Raw genomic sequence first — 14,737 nt, forward strand, 5'->3', positions numbered from 1 at the left:
CAGACCCAACTGTAAATAGCAGGAGGTACAATGTTGGTCTGGTAATCATAACTGATTACTGGGGCTACAAATCTCTATAAAGGCAGGGTGATCCAATTTCTCTAGGGTTACACAGGACATCAAGAATACTTAGAAAATGAGCTGCAACTTTTCACGTCCTTTAGAGTCCAGCTGATTATGGTGGTGTTTCACCTTTCTCTAAATGTCGGGAAGCTCGTGGAAGAAATGCTCCCCTCCTTTGTGGACACTCAAGTCACATGCCGACAGTCGTTTTCTTTTAATAATCTCCTTAGAAAAAGATGATCCGAAACTGTAATTCTCGCAGTATCCACTCAACAGTGACTTATCTGATACTTTATAATATATATTTCCGACATCTAAAATCTTTTGATGTCCACTATGGGATTTTTTCTCAAAGTAGCGACTATAATATGATCAGATAATCTAAGTACATATAACACATAACACTCATATTTCGTTTCTTGATGGGCTTTTCACAAAGAATGAATTCCTCTTTCGGTTTGTTCCAATTTCAGAATCACCTTCCAATTATTGTTGACATTCCGATTTGACACATCTAGTTTTTTGTCGGTAAATTTCTTCGACATGGTTTCAGATGAATTCAATTGGTTTATCGGCATTTTTTTATCCTGTTCATTTAGACCAATAATTTTCATTCCAAACAGATTTAATTTCTTGAAAAATTTGCTACTCTTGTGATTGGTTATTAACTTTTTTTTCAGTAAATTTTATCATCACCATTATGGGTTGGCTATTAACTAAGCAAATTTTGTCATCACCCTTGTGGATTAGTTATTAACTAAGCAAATTTTGTCATCAAACTTGTGGATTGGTTAATAACTAAGCAAATTATGCCATCATTTTTATGGGTTCGTTAATAACTAAGCAAATTTTGTCATCACCATTATGAGTTGGTCAATAACTAAGTAAATTTTATCATCACCATTATGGGTTAGTTAATAACTAAGCAAATTTTGTCATTACCTTTATGGATTGGTTAATAACTAAGCAAATTTTATCATCACCATTATGGCTTAGTTAATAACTAAGCAAATTTTGTCATCACCCTTGTGGATTGGTTATTAACTAAGCAAATTTTATCATCACCATTATGGGTTGGTTAATAACTAAGCAAATTTTATCATCACCATTAGGGATTGGTTAATAACTAAGCAAATTTTATCATCACCATTATGGGTTGGTTAATAACTAAGTAAATTTTGCCATCACCTTTATGGGTTGGTTAATAACTAAGCAAATTTTATCATCAAACTTGTGGATTGGTTATTAACTAAGCAAATTTTATCATCACCATTATGGGTTGGTTAATAACTAAACAAATTTTATCATCACCATTATGGGTTGGTTAATAACTAAGTAAATTTTGCTATCACCTTTATGGGTTGGTTATTAACTAAGCAAATTTTATCATCACCATTATGGGTTGGTTAATAACTAAACAAATTTTATCATCACCATTATGGGTTGGTTAATAACTAAGCAAATTTTGTCATCACTATTATGGGTTGGTTAATAATACATTTTGTCTCCATATAATGTAATTAAGTTACTTCATATCTCACCAATTCGGTTCGTTTGTTGTTGTTTTTATTTAGAATCGTTTAGTTCAGTTAAATCGGTAGACTTTGAGTGTAACATGTCTTCATTTTGATTCAAATTTCTTTTTGTAACAAATATTGTAATCTGTGTATTTTCTACCGATCAAGATGACTTTCTCTGGTCCTGTGCTACAGTATACGTAAGAATAAAACTAGTACTACATGTACGGTGTTAATGAAATTCCAGTTCTCTAACCTAGCACTGACAAAGGTTGTTCTGGTATAATTCTTAAAGTTGGGACCTGTGCTTAATTCGTTCATGGCTTTTTATTCTTCCTTTGTCGATAAACCTAACAGTTCAGGCACTTTATCGTTTACTGGGCAAGAGTTTACTTAGTTTCATTTCTAAAACTGGACGGTAAAGTGATTCCTTGACCATGTCCTGAATAATTTATAACGAACTTTAAATAACCATTATCTTTTAGTTTTATCAATTTCGTTTGGAAATTGAATTAGATAAATTGAATTGAATTTAGTTAGATTTAAATAAAGATAAAGCTAATTATCACATTATATAACCAAGTTTCTGGGTTTTGTGTCTTGTAAAGATAAAATAATTGTGGTATGATTACAATCTTTTCACATGAACTTGCTATCCTAGCCTTAATACCTGAATATATAACATAGTTACATGTTACTACGTGTACTGAATATATCACAGAATTTGAATTACATACACTGATAGAACTGTCTATGTATTTTAACATTTCTTCAGTTAATTGGTTATAAGTATGCTCATCGATAGAATCAGCCAGATAAGGTTTTTCGTTTTTTATTGATAAAGCAAATTAATAGTTTAAAGTTAAATGCAATGGTACAACTTTATACAGTTGAAATATTCTGTCTGTAGTTGTTAGAGGCATTTCTACGAACATTCGTAAAGTATCTCTGATTGCAGGTGTCTTTACATCAGTCCGAATATAATACGTATAATCTGATCACTGAGGGTGGGGATTACAAATTGTAGATGTGGGTTCAGTTGTATCTCTTATTTTCTGTAATCTACTAGGGGTAACAAATAAAAGCGCAGTTCTCTGTCATCACTGACGTGAAAGCTTGAACTAACTTAGCTAATTCTGTTTTACAACTATCCAATCGTGTATTTCTTCTTTAGAAACTTGTCTTCGGTCAACTACTTTCTCATCTAGGTTCGACGTGGTCAAACGGTTAGGGAGCTCGTAATCTGACGATCTCAGGTTCGAACCCCTGCTGCATCAAACATTCTTCCTCTTTTAGTTCGGGGAATTACAATGTGACGATGAATCCCACTATTCTTTGATAAAAGCGTAGTCTAAGAGTTGGCGACAGATAGTGATGACGAACTGCCTTCCTTCTGGTCTTACACTCCTAAATTAGAAACGGCATGCGCAGATAGCCCTCGTGTAGTTTTATGCAACATTCAAAAACAACCAATCAAATTTCTTATTTAATTCTGTCGCTGCTGTTCCTGTCTATTACTGTCTGAGAGTGAAACGCTACTTTTGATATGATTTAGTTCGATCAATAATTACTCACTTTCTGCACGATACACATAAATTAATGTGCGATAATTATTTATGAAACCTGTGTGCATTATTCGTAATGCTCGCATTACAGCAACTCATTATATCTACTTCTTTATCAGTTGCCCCCCCCAGTGGTTCAGCGGTATGTCTGCGGACTTACAACGCTAAAATCCGAGTTTCGATACCCGTGGTGTACAGAGCACAGATAGCCTATTGTGTAGCTTTGTGCTTAATTCAAAACAACAACCTTTATCAGTAAATGTTCTAAGTTCTTCGTGTTCATTTGATCTAAATGTTACACTAGGTTCTAGAGTAATTGATTTATCGTAAGTTACTAGTTCTTATTGTAAAACCTGTCAATAATCTGATGTATTCTAAAAACGTAATATCTTCTGATAAATACAATAAATAAAATTCTTACATTATTTTCTATTGGGACAATACGTTTTAGTCTCCTATTATGTCGACAAGTAACATCACGGTAATCCTGGTATATCAAGATATATCTCCAGCTGCTTTACGTAACACACATTCACATGCAGCCGTATAAAAAATTAAGCTACGACTAAGTATATCAACCATGTGTGTTTATCAAGATAAAGTAACACATGAATAAATGGTCTTTTAACATCTGCTTTATCATTATTCACGTGCACTGCTTTCATGTGATTCTTGTGGTGGGTTCTGTAATACTTTTGGGTTAATTCTTACTCTTCGAGTTCTGAGTGCTGGTGTTTCTTTTTCTGGTTGCCTGGTTATTGTACTTGGTGATAATCATGTTTCACTGGTTCAACTGGTGGAGTAACTGGTTCTTCGGATGTTTCCTCAGATATAGTTATGTGATTTTTTCTTTTTTTATCATCTTTCTCCTTTCTAGTTCATTCTTTGATTCACTTTCTGATTCAACCATTATCATATCATCTACAATATGGTTTTCTCCTCAGAAGTATCTATCACATATCCATAGGTATGGGTTTTTTTCCGCCTTCTTTTCTTTTGAGTTTTCTGTTTGTTGTTTCCTTACGGCGTAACGGTATGGTTAGTATGATTACAATTCACTAGCTTGTTTGTTTGTTTTTGAATTTCGCACAAAGTTACTCGAGGGCTATCTGTGCTACCCGTCCCTAATTTAGCAGTGTAAGACTAGAGGGAAGGCAGCTAGTCATCACCACCCACCGCAAACTCTTGGGCTACTCTTTTACCAACGAATAGTGAGATTGACCGTCACTTATAACGCTCCCACGGCTGAAAGGGCGAGCATGTTTGGCGCGATGGGGATGCGAACCTGCGACCCTCAGGTTAAGAGTCGCACGCCTTAACACGCTTGGCCATGCTGGGCTGGACAATTCACTATATTTACATTAACTAACCATTAGCTGAATTTTTTTGTTAAATGGGTTTCTTTTATTCATTACTCTAAACTGTCTTCTATAACTTAGCCGTATTCTCTATGTGTTTTTTTTAATAATAAAGACTACTTAGTTAATCTAGATGATGGTCTTTCAATGCTATTAGCCATCTGTAATAACAAAATCTTATTTCATGTGTTTATTTGGGTTTTCTTTTCAACTCGTTTTTCTCTTGGGTCTGCAGTTTTTTTAAATATTTTTTTGTACTATTACATTATTTTGTTCCTCTCACCTTGTAGCTTTACATACAGCATAACTCATTCTAATAAGTTAATGTCACCAGAAATGGTAAAACTACATCTGTACCATGCAAAAGGAAAAGAAATCTTTCTTGTGTAGATTCGTTCTCAGCGTTTTTCCAGGCTAATGATAACAGTGCTACCCACTCAACCCAGGTCTCATGATTTTTTTCAAACGATTGTGAGATCATATCTAACAATATTTCCTTTCATTAGGATCATCTTCCCTAATTTTATTGGTCTGTGTCTAACTTGGAAATCAGAGTCCTGTAACAATATTAAGGACTACTTAATTAATCTAGATGACGGGTCTTTCAATGCTATTAGCCATTTATAATAACAATCAATTTTATATGAAATAGATAACAACGGATTGATTTAATGCCATGTAATACAGCTAAGTGTTTTTATTCCATTACTGAATAATTCATTTCAGCTTTTCCTAACTGCCTACTTCGTTAAGTTCTTTTCCACTCTCATTTAACTGAGATAATACAATACCTATTACAAAACTGAAACATCTGTGCTTAGAATAAATTTACTAGTGAAACGTGGTTAACTTAAGATTGGAGCTTTCAGTTGTACACACTTAAATTTTTACAAAAAATCCCATTTTGTTTTGTCTGTCCAATGAAAAGCTAAGTCTATGTTAGTCAGTTCTGTGAAAGGTTTAACTAACATTGCAAAATGTGGAATGAACCTTCTGTAGAAACCTACAAAACCTAGACATGCACACGTGTATTTTACTATTTTTTTACATTGGATAATATTAACATACTTCCAGTTTCTTTAGACCAGGTTTTTACACCTTACCACGTGACTTACGTATCTTACTTATTTTCTTAAAATGTGTCATTTACTTGGTTTAAGATTTAAATTAGAATCATATATTCTGTCTGATATGTATCTCAATCCCTCTAAATGGTTCTTAAAAGTTTTTTTTACAAAAGCAATAACATCATATAAATAACAAAAGCATCCTAAATCTGCAATCCTGAAAATACAATGTTCACTGATCTCTGAAATGTGGAGTGAGCATAACTTTAAGGCATTCTCTTGAACCAGTATTTACCTGAAGATAATACAAAATCTGTTTTTGCTTTGTCTTTTTCTTCTAATATCTCAACTTGCCAATAACCACTTTACAAGTCCATGGAAGAAAGCTATTTACTGTTACATGATCTTTCCTGGATATATGGTAGCAGGTACTGGTCTTTGACAGTAAAAAAGTTCAATTTTCGAAAGACATGCAAAACGCCAAACCACAGTCTTTCTCTGGTATTATTACCACTGGTGATACACAGGCATTACAATGTTCTCTACCTCTGGTACTACGACTAAGGATACTTCATTATGTACTTTGTGCTAGATCTTTGGTTCCATACTGTTGGAACTACTTCTAACGTGTAATTCCGACGGTATCATATATTTTGGATGTCCTTGGTGAAATTCTAATTTATTACTTTATGGTAAATTTCGCAAATACGTTACAACCTTTGAGACTTCTTCATCATTCATTTATGTTCCTTCTCTGAAGGTTTTCGCCACATGGTACATGGTGTCCATAGTTAAAGCAATCAGATCTACATCTGTTTTTTTATGACAGTTTCTAGCCAAATGCTCTGACTTATTACAGTTAAACCATTTAAGTCCATCGATTTTAGGTTTAGCTTAGTGTTTGATAGCTAGTTTTATTAAATTTCTGCTTTCTAACTATGTTTATAGCTGAATGTTGTTTGTTATATATTTATTCTTCTCATAATTATTTTCTGTTAGCTACTTCTATCAGATTTAATAATGTAGCAACAGGTGTGTTTGTCTTATGGTTGCATTGCTAGTTAGCTCATTTTCATAATTTCATTTCAGGGTATCCTGAACCACCTATTCACTTGATGGTTATGTGTATGCTCTCACTATTCTATTTCCTAACGTCCGCAATGTATTTCCGAATTCTTGGACCAATTTGCCGTTTACTTTAACCGTTGTTTGTATTCTTTTCATTATTGTGCTAGGTGTTTCTAGCTCACAATATTTTTATGAGAATCTGCAAGCTAAATACTCGAAACCTGTAAATTTTCTCAATGATACATGAGACCTGATGAAATACTAAACCTGAGTATATCTTCTGTTTGAGCATTAGATGAACAGCACCTCTCTGTATCGGAACCATTGGCAGTTCTTCGCTTAAAATATCAGTTCCATATTGACTATCAGAAGCGGTTTTTCTCTCTAGGGTGTGCGCCATGTTTACTGGTAGTATCAGCAGGAAATGTGACCTTTTTATACCTATGTCTACTCAACGTATACGACTAGTAAATAGCTATACTTACTAGGATTGGCAACTTTACTTAATATGTCCATGGTTTGATCCTATTGACTGAGCCAATTGTAAAAGACTACTTTATCGTGGGAAAAAGAATACTTCGTTTGTGGTGACAGTAGAATAATTACAAAATATTTATTTAAAAAAAACAAGTTGTACAGTCGCTAGTGGGTAAACAAATCAACTCATAATGGTGGATACACATAATCAACACATACAACACATAATGGTGTTCTGACAAATCAAGCTTCACTTTACAACCCACATTTTACTTCCATACAACACATAATGGTGTTCTGACAAATCAAGCTTTAATTCACAACCCACATTTTACTTCCATACAACACATAATCATGTTCTGACAAATCAAGCTTTAATTCACAACCCACATTTTACTTCCATACAACACATAATCATGTTCTGACAAATCAAGCTTTAATTCACAACCCACATTTTACTTCCATACAACACATAATCATGTTCTGACAAATCAAGCTTTAATTCACAACCCACATTTTACTTCCATACAACACGTAATGGTGTTCTGACAAATCAAGCTTTAATTCACAACCCACATTTTACTTCCATACAACACATAATCATGTTCTGACAAATCAAGCTTTAATTCACAACCCACATTTTACTTCCATACAACACATAATCATGTTCTGACAATTCAAGCTTTAATTCACAACCCACATTTTACTTCCATACAACACATAATCATGTCCTGATAAATCAAACTCGACCCCACATCTTGTCCTGCAATGTATCACCTCAAAGATTCTGTCTGAAATTTACTTAAAACACTATTATACACCCTTATATATTTTATGAAAACAAACGAATTATAAACACATATTTCAACTCATTTATTTGAAATACATTTTTAAATTAGCAGTTCTAAAACTAAGTAAAAACAAAATCTCCAACAAACTTACTTCTGTCAACATTTTGCCTCATCTTATATTTTTCAACGTATTGCTAGTTTGTTTTCGTAGCCTATATCAAAGATGCACGTTCACTATCTGTTCCGTCTAATCATTGATTCTTTTTGCTTAGCTCTTCCGAACTGGTTCGATCACACAATGATTGGTCAAGGCAATTGACTTCTGAGTTATTTATTGTTATTTACATTATGCTTGTTTATTTAGAGTTAACTTGTATTTTTATGTGCATATTTACTCTTTTTTTAGTCAGTTTAACTTCATAGTAGCATGTGGCTGGGTTTTAAGAAACATTCAAAACGCATTACTTTCTGTCTTCTCCGATTGTGTGATGCAACAAGCATGTCGTGTGAATGACGTTTATAAAACAGGTGGGACAAGACATTGTTAAAATACATTGTATGTTTGAGTTTAAGATAATCCCATGAGATGTGGTGTTACCGTATTGTTTGAGTTTAAGGTAATCCCATGAGATGCGGTGTTACCGTATAACTGCTGTGACAAAACTGTTTTAAGGAACAGTATATATTTCTATCCAATGTTGATCTGTCATTCTAATCGAGTTCCATTACTTTGTGAACCTGAAAGCTAATGTTGTCAAAGAGTTATTTATTTTGTTTTTTATAAAGGGGTTCGTGAGTGAAGTGAAGTTTTGAAAAGATGTGCTATAGTTATTTATTTTGTTTTTTATAAAGGGGTTCGTGAGTGAAGTGAAGTTTTGAAAAGATGTGCTATAGTTATTTATTTTGTTTCCATGTTTTTTATAAAGGGGTTCGTGAGTGAAGTGAAGTTTTGAAAAGATGTGCTATAGTTATTTATTTTGTTTCCATGTTTTTTATAAAGGGGTTCGTGAGTGAAGTGAAGTTTTGAAAAGATGTGCTATAGTTATTTATTTTGTTTCCATGTTTTTTTATAAAGGGGCTCGTGAGTGAAGTGAAGTTTTGAAAAGATGTGCTATAGTTATTTATTTTGTTTCCATGTTTTATATAAAGGGGTTCGTGAGTGAAGTGAAGTTTTGAAAAGATGTGCTATAGTTATTTATTTTGTTTCCATGTTTTTATAAAGAGGCTCGTGAGTAAAGTGAAGTTTTGAAAAGATGTGCTATAGTTATTTATTTTGTTTCCATGTTTTTTATAAAGGGGCTCGTGAGTGAAGTGAAGTTTTGAAAAGATGTGCTATAGTTATTTATTTTGTTTCCATGTTTTTTTATAAAGGGGCTCGTGAGTGAAGTGAAGTTTTGAAAAGATGTGCTATAGTTATTTATTTTGTTTCCATGTTTTTTTTATAAAGGGGCTCGTGAGTGAAGTGAAGTTTTGAAAAGATGTGCTATAGTTATTTATTTTGTTTCCATGTTTTTTATAAAGGGGCTCGTGAGTGAAGTGAAGTTTTGAAAAGATGTGCTATAGTTATTTATTTTGTTTCCATGTTTTTTATAAAGGGGCTCGTGAGTGAAGTGAAGTTTTGAAAAGATGTGCTATAGTTATTTATTTTGTTTCCATGTTTTTTTATAAAGGGCTCGTGAGTGAATGAAGTTTTGAAAAGATGTGCTATAGTTATTTATTTTGTTTCCATGTTTTTTTATAAAGGGCTCGTGAGTGAAGTGAAGTTTTGAAAAGATGTGCTATAGTTATTTATTTTGTTTCCATGTTTTTTTATAAAGGGGCTCGTGAGTGAAGTGAAGTTTTGAAAAGATGTGCTATAGTTATTTATTTTGTTCCCATGTTTTTTATAAAGGGGCTCGTGAGTGAAGTGAAGTTTTGAAAAGATGTGCTATAGTTATTTATTTTGTTTCCATGTTTTTTATAAAGGGGCTCGTGAGTGAAGTGAAGTTTTGAAAAGATGTGCTATAGTTATTTATTTTGTTTCCATGTTTTTTATAAAGGGGCTCGTGAGTGAAGTGAAGTTTTGAAAAGATGTGCTATAGTTATTTATTTTGTTTCCATGTGTTTATAAAGGGGCTCGTGAGTGAAGTGAAGTTTTGAAAAGATGTGCTATATTTATTTATTTTGTTTCCATGTTTTTTATAAAGGGGCTCGTGAGTGAAGTGAAGTTTTGAAAAGATGTGCTATAGTTATATATTTTGTTTCCATGTTTTTCATAAAGGGGCTCGTGAGTGAAGTGAAGTGAAGTTTTGAAAAGATGTGCTATAGTTATTTATTTTGTTTTTTATAAAGGGGCTCGTGAGTGAAGTGAAGTTTTGAAAAGATGTGCTATATTTATTTAAGTTTCCTCTGCATTATTTCGTCAAGGTTTCTTCGTTATATTCTCTTCCCAAGTTTTATTTCTTCTGAAAAAAAATATGATACGAACAAAAGCAGATATTTTCCGTTAACTTTACAGGAGTCATTTAACGAATGTTCAAGTTTCTGTCAAATCAACAGGATTATAAAGAGTTGTGTTATTTATTTTATTTCTAGGATAGTTTAATAAATAATTCCTGTTGTGACGTATGTTTCATGATTTTAAAGATTAATGTTTTTGTAAAGACGCCACAACATTTATTCAGGTGTACAATAGCTATCATTCAAGAATTATGCCTTTAATAGGCCTCTTGTTGTTTCTTGAAACGTTTCAGGAAGTAACAAGTATTTGTGAGACCATCTGAGCGCTGTAACATGATCAAACATATAAAATTTCAAACTACTATTATCGAGCAGCTATGTTTATAGTTAAATGTCTGTAGCGCCCAAGAAATACATCACAATTCAATTTCTTTCTACAATTTGATGTATTCAAGTGTACGCAATGTTCAACGAACCATTTCACTCAGCAAAGAACCACAATTTCTTAGCACATGGTTATGAATTCCAAAACAAAGACGATACCGTTGGAGGAAACTAATAAAAATATATTTCTCGCAGCCTGAGGCTTATAATGAAACATTTCCAAGTTCTTTGTATCAGGAAATATCAACTGTTTTTGGTTTAGTGATAAGAATGAAACAAAAATGTTTTTATTCTCCTCTCATCGAATAAAAGTTTTCCTAATTTCAACCATGTTTACATTACTGATGTATTCTCACATTTCAGATTAAATTAATGCTCTTTTTGTTCTTTAACAATATTAACATGCGAAAAATAAATACCACATAATATAAGTTAAAACAAGTATGTCTAAGTAAGCGTATTTGTTGTTGTTTGGAGTTAAGCACACAGCTGCTTACAGAGCTATCTGTATAGGTTCAATATTATTCGATGTAAATAACATTGTATTAATATTTTATCATGAGGTAAACAAGATTTAAACAGCATAAACTTACTGACGCAGTATTTGAAATAATAATAATACATTTTGTTTGGTATATTTCTATTCATTATGATAATATGTACAAATTATCTTTTAATTCTTTCGATAAACTCGTTTTATGATGACAAACCACTGCCAGTTAATAATTACCATCGTCTGTGGGTTATAAATACTACGGTTAGCCTTTGTGAACAGAAAGGTCATTTGATAAAAGTATCGACCTATAACTAAGGTCTCTTGATCATATGGCTACTTCATCATTTTGTTGTATGTAGCGACATATGTAGACGTATCATTTCCTCACAGGCCCTGACTACAAATACAAGGGTTCATTATTAGATTCTCTGCTATAAAATAGGTGTTTTCAACTTTTAAGTCATTGGTCTGCATTTTGATCAGACAATATTAGCTCAAAAATCAGTGGAAGGTGACACTTATAAGTTGTTTAGTCTGTAAGCTAAAAATAGGGACCACCCTGCACAAATAACTTTTAGTAAGTTTAGTTTGTAGTTAGACACAGAGCTGCACAAAGGGCGATCTGTGTTATGCTCACCTCAAATACTGAAACCATGTTTCTAATACTATAAATCTGCGGACATATCACTGTGTCAATGAGGGGGGGGGGCTGTTTCGGACGGATTCTTGAAAGTAGGTGTCTGTACCTTGTTGGCGATAAATTTTAACAGTAAAGAACCAGCATACAGTCCACTTGTTTCAAAATAATATATTAAAAGAGTCAAACGTTCATTAAAACACAAATGTTCGTTACTCAGTTAATTACCATCTGACAAGACAAATCAATATACTCTACCCTGTTGTTACAACAAAATATCTGATTACTACATTTTTGAAGGCGCTACTATACACTCTTTATGTCTAAACTCACGACCACTCACCCAATATCTCTTTTTTTTTCATTTTACTTTACTTCGTATCACATTTTGCATACACCTTTACAAATAGCCTAACTGAGCACTAAAACTTTCTGCATACCACTAGGTGTATCATGCAGAAATACTTACTTAAAGCAACAATAAAAACTCAGAAGGTTCGAATAACATGACGTAAATTTACATTAGTTGAACTACACAACAAACGATTCGTAGTTATGTAAGCCAATTTACCAATACTATTGCTCGTGAAAAATAACTTACTTCAGACGCTCTCACGATATAAACTAAATAATGATTGGTAGCAAACTTGAAATGAACAGTCACGTATATCTGATAGCATTAAATAAATTAATATCTTAGATAAAGCTCTTATATTTCGAGTCAATGAGAACGGAATCAGTGATAAAAATGTATTTATTAGGAAAAGATCATTCAACGATTAGTGTTTTGTTTCTTAACTTTACACATCTGTCGTTGTGTTCTGTTGTTTCTGTGTTATCTGTGGATTAACTTGGTGTTGCATGCTATACTATGTAATGATAATATATAGGGGGATTTTAATTTAGGCTGTCTTTTTATCCACTTCTAGCACTTTTAACTGGTGATTTCGAATTAACAAAGTATCTTGAGTGCCTTGTCTAATCATAGTTGATGATAAAAAGTGTTTTGGAACAAGAGAGTAAAGTTATAAAAAACAAACAATACAATAAATCGTCTTATATAAAATACTTTAACGTGTTATTAGTTCAAACAGTGATACCATACATGTTAGGTTATTAAATACACCTACTACTCAGGATGAAAATCAAAATTTAGCTTTTGAAAGAATGGTAGAAGAAAAGAAGACGCTGGTTTTCTTAACATTCTAAACAATTACAAATGTTTATTCATATATCTTGAGCTTACAATAATTTCGAATAATTTTAAATATCTTTTCAAATTTCTAAAATTAAAATACTGTTTTTATATAAAGATCTAAAAGAGCAATCAATTGGTTAATTAAAATTTGTTGAGTTTTTAAACTTACAATTATGTACTTCTAGTTTGGTCTCATAGAAATTAATATTTTTGTTTTTTATATCGGTATTTGCAATTTTTGTGGTGCACTTAATATCTTCATCTTACCCAACGTTGTAGTAATAGTGGTTTCTTTTGGATAAGTCTAGAGTTACAGTTGTGTTTAGAATTAACTACCTACTTGTACCTTGATCTAACAGAAGGTAGCAGATTTCGTGGGTTATTTTTAGAATATATTCAAGAGAATAAATGTTTTGCCCTGAAGCCAAGATGTGGTTTTACTTTATCGCTTACTTGTAAATATAAACGTACAGTTCCTCATTTTCTTAGTTAAACATTTAAAGTAGTGTTCATATTTAACATAAAAGTTGTTGAAGTTACATTAAAAAGTCACAATATAAGGAAGTGAGGTTAAACTAGATTAAGAACTTCACCAAAATCACTCAAATCCTCAACTTAAGTTCACCTCATCTTTACTCACTAACAAAAAGTTGTCAAATCTTAAGTTATTTACTCAGCAAATTTCGATGTATTGGCATGTGTTTCTACATTTATATCCTAGTAATAATAACTATCTGTCAAACACTACTAGAATATAAATATAGCAACACATGCCAACACATCGAAATTTGCTGAGTGTATAGTAACAATAATTATCCGTTAAACACTTCTTTACGGTTGAAAAAGCAACACACCTTGTTGCCTAAATGAACACCCAGTGGGTTAATTACATCATTGTAGTAACAAAAATAACATAAAAATCAAACAGTATAACGTACTTAAAGAATAAGAAATTGGAATGTGATTGTCATATTATTGAACAAACGTTTAACTTGATAGGTTGTTGTTGAGATTCCAATCCTCAACTGTGGTCATTTAAAGCCCCACGAGCAATATGTTCCGTTTTCAAAATACCCTTTAGTTATTGCTTTATATTCGGTTTCATCGCGGTCGATTTCTACACTGACACAGCTACTAGGAGTTAATCTACCTCAAGAAACGAGTCGAATTGTTCAGTTGGACATCACGTTGTGATAAAAAATATTTTGAACTTCTAAGACCAATCTTTCTTATATGAGATATCAATTTTCATTATGCAACAATTTTCAGTTTTTATATTCCAAGTTTAAGTTAACTTATATTACAAAAGGAAATTGGTTTAATCATTTAAATACATAATAAGTTCCACACAATGCAAATCGTATAGAACTTACCAACGGACAAACTTACCACTGAGTGGACAAACGCAACAGAAGGGTCATTTTACATCATTCGTATGTCTCTTTCATAAGATTGTTTGTTTTGAATTTCGCGTAAAGTACTCGAGGGATATCTGCGCTAGCCGTCCCTAATTTAGCAGTGCAAGACTAGAGGGAACGCAGCTAGTCATCACCACCTACCGCCAACTCTTGAGCTATTCTTTTACCAACGAATAGTGGGATTGACCGTCACATTATAACGCCTCCACGGTTAAAAAGGTGAGCATGTTTGGTGCGATGGAGATGCGAACACGCGACC

The sequence above is a fragment of the Tachypleus tridentatus genome, chromosome 11, assembly GCF_004210375.1.
Source record: "Tachypleus tridentatus isolate NWPU-2018 chromosome 11, ASM421037v1, whole genome shotgun sequence".
Taxonomy (NCBI): Eukaryota; Metazoa; Arthropoda; class Merostomata; order Xiphosura; family Limulidae; genus Tachypleus; species Tachypleus tridentatus.